Source organism: Phyllobates terribilis, unplaced genomic scaffold (assembly GCF_046119375.1).
Source record: "Phyllobates terribilis strain yellow unplaced genomic scaffold, ASM4611937v1 Scaffold_4193__1_contigs__length_63871, whole genome shotgun sequence".
Lineage (NCBI taxonomy): Eukaryota > Metazoa > Chordata > Amphibia > Anura > Dendrobatidae > Phyllobates > Phyllobates terribilis.
The window spans coordinates 916-8165 of NW_027366945.1; the positions used below are offsets into that span (position 1 = coordinate 916).

Genomic DNA, 7250 nt, shown 5'->3' on the forward strand with positions numbered 1-7250 from the left:
TGAAGATATATGGTGATCCACGTATGTATTCCATCCCATGCACTATTAGGGAAAGAAATTTTGTTAAAGTCATGCTATACTTAGGAACCTCAATAAGTGACCTAACATACTCTTTATACACACCAGAAAGGCGATTGAATCCGCCAATGATGGAGGTAGTGAAGAAGGGGGTGCTAAAACTCTTACAAAATGATATGTATATCCCATTTGGGACAAAAAAATGGGTGATCCCAACACAAGTGGATCCAAATATAGGAGCGATCATTATAGTAGAAAACCAAAAAGGAGAGCTCGTCCCTACGAGGACTGTCACATGTTGGAGGGTTTGTATCAATTATCGCAAGCAAAATGCGGTAACTCGAGAGGATTATTTCCCCACCCTTCATAGAGCATATGCTCGAATGACTAGTAGGTCGTCCCTAGTACTTTTTCCTCGACGGTTATTCCGGATACATCTAAGTGGCAATAGCGCCAGAAGATCAATAGAACACAACGTTCACTTGCCCCTTTGGCACGTTTGCATATTGCAAACTACCTTTGAGACTATGTAACGCGCCTTGTACTTTCCAAAGGTGCATGGTTAGTATTTTCTCTTAGTACATAGAGAACTTTATGGAAGTATTTATGGATGATATCACCTTTCATGGAGATAGTTGTAATAATTGCCAACATCACTTGACACTTGTTCTTAAAAGATGCATAGAACAGAACCTAGTTCTTAATTCTTAGACATGTCATTTTATGCTACAACAGGGTATAGTCCTTGGCCATATTGTGTCAGCCATGCGTATTGAGGTTAATAAGGCAAAGATTGATGTAATTCAGTCTCTCCCTTATCCTACTAATGTTCGTTAAGTGAATTCTGTATTAGGTCATCTAGATATCTACCAAAGGTTTATTAATGACTTTTCAAATATCTCATCACCCTTGTACGAGCCGCTGAAGAAAAAAGTGACTTTTGAGATGAGCGCAAATTGCAAGATATGTCATGCTCAAGGAAAGGCTAGTGATTGCACCAATCATAAAGTCTCTAGACTGGTCCTGACCATTCGAGATCATGTGTGATGCAAGTGATTGCTAGGCCAGAAGAATGGACAAGCATCACAAGTCATATATTATGCGTCTGTCACGCTCAATGGAGCATAAATTAACTACTCTACCACTAAGACGAAAATACTTGATGTAGTGTTTTTCTTAGAGAAGTTTCAAAAATACTTGATGGGAGTCAAAGTTATAATATAGACAGACCATGCAACACTTCATTTTCTAATGACAAACAAAGTGTTGCATCATGCACCCAAAAACTCGTGCCCCGCGGTATCCTTTGACCACACATCACTTCTTTAATGAGTACAAGGTGGTTTCTTCTTATTTTAGAGTTATATTTAAATTCGAGACAAGAAGGGAACGGAGAACGCAATGGCAGTCCGTTTGAGAAGGATTGTCAGAGATGAGACTAGAAGCAAGTAAACGCAAATACATGGCAAAATACCACAGGACATACTATTCTGGGTGGACACTATTTTAGAGGTTGCGTCCTGTGCCAAAAACCCATGCCCCGCAGTACCCTCTCAATAATAAAATTGATGCAGCCTCACCTAGGCTAAAACCGATCTAGACCTCCATAGAAACACACACAAACAATAAACACAAGCTTCAGCAGAATTCTGATTTGCAACAGAAATGAAAGGATGCAAATAACCCGGAAATGGAAAGGGAAATAGACATGATAGAAGATGATTGAAACCAAGTGCAATCAACAACAAGACCAAAGGCTTTGATGGCCTAGAACCGAGCTGTAATGCTGCACAAAACCCCAATCCTACAACCCTACACAACCTTCACGTGGAGGAGGCACAAGGAGTAGCTCTATGAGTTTGCAAACACCAAGTCTAATAAGCTTGACATAGACAAATCATCTAGAGTAAATACAAGCAATCCGCTTATCACACACATGAGTTCAAAAGCTCTCTTTTGCAAGGGAGAAACAACAAGTGTTTATCAATTCTGAACTAGCTGAAATAAGAGTGCCAAGGGGGGGCTTAAATAGGTTGACTAGCCAGCCCTTAGTCTTTAAAACATAGAAGCCAACATGGCTTAAAACAAGTCATAAAATGCAATTGTCTTAAGTGCTAAAAATGGGAAAGATACGTAAGGTCTTCAAGCCATCTTCATGGACTCAAAGGTGAGTAGAGTCCTAGCTTTAACCAATGTGTCCTCAACTTCCATAGATGTACCTTGAAGGTTGAATCGAGTGACAAGTGTGGTTAAGTCTTCTTGTAGTCTCTTGGCTCTTGACCTTGTGATTGGACCGTCTAGGGTAGGAACTTCCATTGTGGTGTCTTCAAGGGATGGTCCTCCATCATCCTCCCCTCCTTGGAAAGGATTCGACCACGAATCTTGAGAAGTGTCCCCATGCTCCTCAAAGAGTGTAAGATCAGCCACATTGAAGGTAGCACTAACACCATAGTCGCCCGGTAGGTCTACAACATAGGCATTGTCACCTACTTTCCTTAGGATCTTGAAGGGTCCATCACCCCTTGGGGCCAGTTTAGAGGCTCTCTTTGTAGGGAACCTCTCCTTGCTCAAGTGAACCCATACTAGGTCTCCCGGTTTGAAGATCACCCTTCTCCTTCCTTTGTTGTTCCTTGTAGCCACATCATGCCCTAGTTGCTCCAACCTCAGCTTGGTCCTCTCATGTAACTCCTTAATGAACTCCACCTGTCTATTAGCATCAAAATCTGCTCGCTCCTTCATAGGAAACGGTACAAGATCTAGTGGGGTTAAAGGGTTAAGACCATAGACACATTCAAAAGGACTTAAAGTTGTGGAAGAATGTTTTGCCCTATTGTATGCAAATTCAGCGTGTGGCAATACATCTTCCCATGACTTTAAGTTCTTCTTAATGATTGTCCTTAGTAGGGTACCAAGTGTCCTATTGGTAACCTCAGTTTGGCCGTCGGTTTGGGGATGACTTGATGTAGAAAACAAGAGTTTTGTACCAAGTTGTCCCCAAAGAGAACGCCAAAAGTGACTCAAGAACTTTGTATCCCTATCACTCACAATTGTCCTAGGAATCCCATGCAGTCTCACCACTTCTCTAAAGAAAAGAGTAGACACATGTGAAGCATCATCAGTTTTGTGACAAGGAATAAAGTGAGCCATCTTAGAAAACCTATCTACAACCACAAAAATTGAGTCTCGTCCCTTCCTAGTCCTAGGCAATCCAACAATGAAATCCATGCTTATATCTAGCCAAGGAGAGGAGGGTGTAGGTAGTGGTGTGTAGAGTCCATGGGGTCGCACTTTAGACTTAGCTTTCAAACACTCTAAACATCTTTTAAGTACATGCTCAACATCTTTCAACATATGAGGCCAATAGAAGTGTTCTCTAAGCATAGCGTAAGTTTTGTCACGGCCAAAATGCCCCATAAGGCCTCCCTTGTGTGATTCCTCAACAAGCAAGAGCCTTAATGAGCACTTAGGTATGCAAACCTTACTTGCCCTAAAAAGGAATCCATCAAACAAATAGAAACACTTATCATAGGACCCTTTTTCTAGGCAATGTCTATAGATCTCCCCAAAATCAGAATCACAATCATATAGGTCCTTAATGTAAGAAAACCCTAGCACCTTAGAGTCAAGTTGAACAATCAAAGCATGTCTCCTAGAGAGGGCGTCAGCCACTATGTTATCCTTTCCTTTCTTATACTTGATTATGTAAGGAAATGTTTCTATAAATTCCATCCAACGTCCATGACGCCTATCTAACTTATCTTGTCCTCTTAGATGCTTTAATGACTTATGATCTGTATGTAGCACAAACTCACTTGGCCAAAGATAGTGTTGCCAAGTTTTCAAGACCCTAAAAAGTGCATACAACTCTCTATCATAGGTAGAATAGTTAAGACACGCACCTTTGAGCTTTTCACTAAAGAAAGCTATGGGTCTACCTTCTTGCATCAACACACCACCAATTCCAATACCCGAGGCATCACATTCTACTTCAAAAGGTTTTGCAAAGTTAGGTAGAACTAGGAGAGGTGCATTGGTCAATCTGAGCTTAAGTTCTTCAAATGCAGCCGCTTGTGCCTTGCCCCATACAAATGGTGTGTGCTTCTTGGTAAGCTCTGTGAGTGGTGAAGCTATGGTGGAGAAGTCTTTCACAAACTGCCTATAGAAGCCGGCTAGACCTTGAAAACTCCGGACTTGTCCAACATTGGTAGGTGTAGGCCACTCCTTGATTGCCTTGACCTTCTCTTGATCAACTTCTAAACCTCTTGAACTGACCACAAACCCTAGAAAGATCACTTCATTAGTGCAAAAATCACATTTTTTCATATTAGCATAGAGATGATCAATTCTAAGTGTGGATAACACTTCCCTGAGGTGTTGTTCATGCTCTTGTAGGGATTTGCTATAGATAAGGATGTCATCAAAATATACCACTACAAACTTCCCTATATAGCTCCTTAGGACATAGTTCATCAACCTCATGAATGTAGAAGGGGCATTGGTAAGACCAAATGGCATGACAAGCCACTCATAAAGCCCAAACTTGGTCTTGAAGGCTGTTTTCCACTCATCTCCCTCCTTCATTCTGATTTGGTGATAGCCACTTCTCAAATCTATCTTAGAAAACAAAGTAGCACCATACAATTCATCAAGCATGTCATCAAGTCTAGGGATAGGGTGACGATACTTGATTGTGATGTTGTTTATGGCACGGCAATCTACACACATTCTCCAAGAATTGTCCTTCTTTGGCACTAGTAGGACCGGTACCGCACATGGTGACTTACTTACCCTTATGTAGCCTTTGTTGAGAAGTTCTTGTACTTGATCTTCCACCTCTTTGCTCTCTTGTGGGTTCATCTTGTAGGCAGGTCTATTTGGCAATGAAGCTCCCGGGGATGAGCTCTATTTGATGCTCAATTCCTCTAAAAGGTGGGAGCCCCAATGATAGTTCTTCCGGGAACATGTCCTTGAACTCCTCAAGTAGATTCTGGATTGTTGGTGGGAGTGTATTGAGGCTGGCATCGGCACTAGCAAGGGTGTGCTTTCTTGGCTTGATTAAAGTCATCACTCTAGTGTCAATTGGTAGGCACACCTCCTCTATCTCAGCCTTGGACAAAAGTAGCATGTTGCTATTGCTCACCTCCTCCTCTTGTACCTTTTCTTTGGCCTTATACTTCTCAAACTCTTCAGCAACCTGCATTGGAGTCATAGGACACAAGGTAATAGATCTTCCATGATACTTAAACATATGCTTGTTAGTATAGCCATCATGAGTAACTTTCCTATCAAATTGCCATGGCCTACCTAACAATAGATGACAAGCATTCATAGGGACCACATCACATAACATAGTGTCTTGGTAAGAGCCTATCTTAAAAGCTACATTAACTTGCTTGGTGACTCTTAATTCACCACATTCATTCATCCATCTTAGCTTATAAGGTCTCTTGTGTGAAGTAGTAGGAAGTTGTAACTTGGATACCAATGTAGTACTAGCTATGTTGGTACAACTACCACCATCTATAATCATATTGCACACTTTCCCTTTAACAAGACATCTAGTATGGAATAAGTTATCTCTTTGACTAGCTTCATCCAAGGTTGCTAACACATGCAAAGTCCTTTTACAAATTAGGCTATCTCCATGCTCATACTCTAATTCCTCACTTTGCTCTAAGTCATGATCATGCTGATTTTCAGATTCAATGCAAGGTTCATATTCATTATCACTACAAGAATCATAATATCCTAGGTGATCTACAATCATAGTTCTTCTATTAGGACAATCTTTCATCATATGACCTTTGCCTTTGCACTTAAAACATTCAACTTGACTAGACTTATTAGGAAAAGTAGAGTTAGAGGCATTCCCTTTTGGTCCTTGACTTCTGAATGGTGGCCGGCTGGTTTGGCCTAAGTTGTAGCTTGAGTTCATCTCCTTCTTAGGGCCAGGTTGGTCCTTGTTACCTTGCTCTCGGTTGTAAGGAGTGCTCTTGGGCGTTGGCTTCCAATGTGAATTGTTAGCTTGTCCACGGCCTGTAGTGTAGCTACTCTTGTTCTTAAGCCTCTTCTCTATCTTGATTGCATTGTGAAGTATCTCCACGGCTGTCCTACATGGATACATATCTACTTCATAGGAAATGTTAGAGTTAAGGATTCTTAAGTACCTTGCAATGGTGGAGTCTTCATCTTCTCTCACTCCAGCCTTGAGCATAGCATGTTGCATGGCATTGTAGGCTTCTTCTACACTCATACTCCCTTGTTTAAGGCTCTCCAATCTCTGCCTAAGTTCTCTCGTGTAGTAGGGAGGTACAAATCTGTTTCTGAGTAAGACTTTCATTTGCTCCCAAGTTCTGACCGGTGGATCTAGGTTTCTCACCCTTTCCTTGACCAAGTTATCCCACCAAGCTAAGGCAAAGCCCTTGAATTCTAGGGTAGCTAGTTGTACCTTTCTTTGCTCGGGGAAATTGTGGCATGTCCAGATTTGTTCCACCTTGGTCTCCCATTCCGTATATAGATCAGCGTCACTTGTGCCTTCAAAGGTTGGGATCTTCACTTTGACTCTTCCTAGACCATCTTGCTCCGGTTCTCTTCTCCTAGCTTGGAATCCTCTTGGGCGTGCTCTTCTCCAGTCCTCATACTCATCATTGAAGTCATCTTCATCCTGAAATTCATCAACAAATTCATGGTTTCTATAGGGGTTAGGAGATCTCGGAGTAGAATGTTCTTCCCTTGGACGCCGAGGAATGTGTATAGCTGGAGGGTACATAGGGTTTCTCCTATCTTGTGGCCCTAGATTTGGAGGGTTAGGTACATTTCCTCTAGGTAGATTCTCAGCCCTAGGCATGGCTTCTCTTCTAACGTCTACATATTGTTCTTCTTGTGTAGGGAGAGGCACTCGGACGTCTTGAGTTGAGGGCTGTCCAGATTCTATGGGGGTACCTAAAGGAATAGGTCTATGGGCTGATTGTCTCTTAAGGGTGTTCATATCAGCCGTGAGGGAGTTGACACTATCCATGAGGCTCTTGAGGATACTATATACCTCCGGTTGTAGGGGTGTCGGACTCCTATCATTGGATCGCTCATTACCTTCCTCTTCGTGATCCTAGGATTAGACATGATCAAAACAAACAAACACAGAATTATGTGAAGTTAGAGATAATAACAACTCTCAAGTGTTTCCCAAACCGAGTGTTTGATCACACAACTCTCGTGTTGCTTGTATTCCTCTA

The 7250-nt window shown here is 41.8% G+C and overlaps 1 pseudogene; it reads right to left on the bottom strand.

Annotated features, from left to right (window-relative positions):
- Window positions 1-1030: 1030 nt before the first annotated feature.
- LOC141248965 (uncharacterized) lies at window positions 1031-7036 on the bottom strand (annotated as a pseudogene).
- Window positions 7037-7250: the final 214 nt, after the last annotated feature.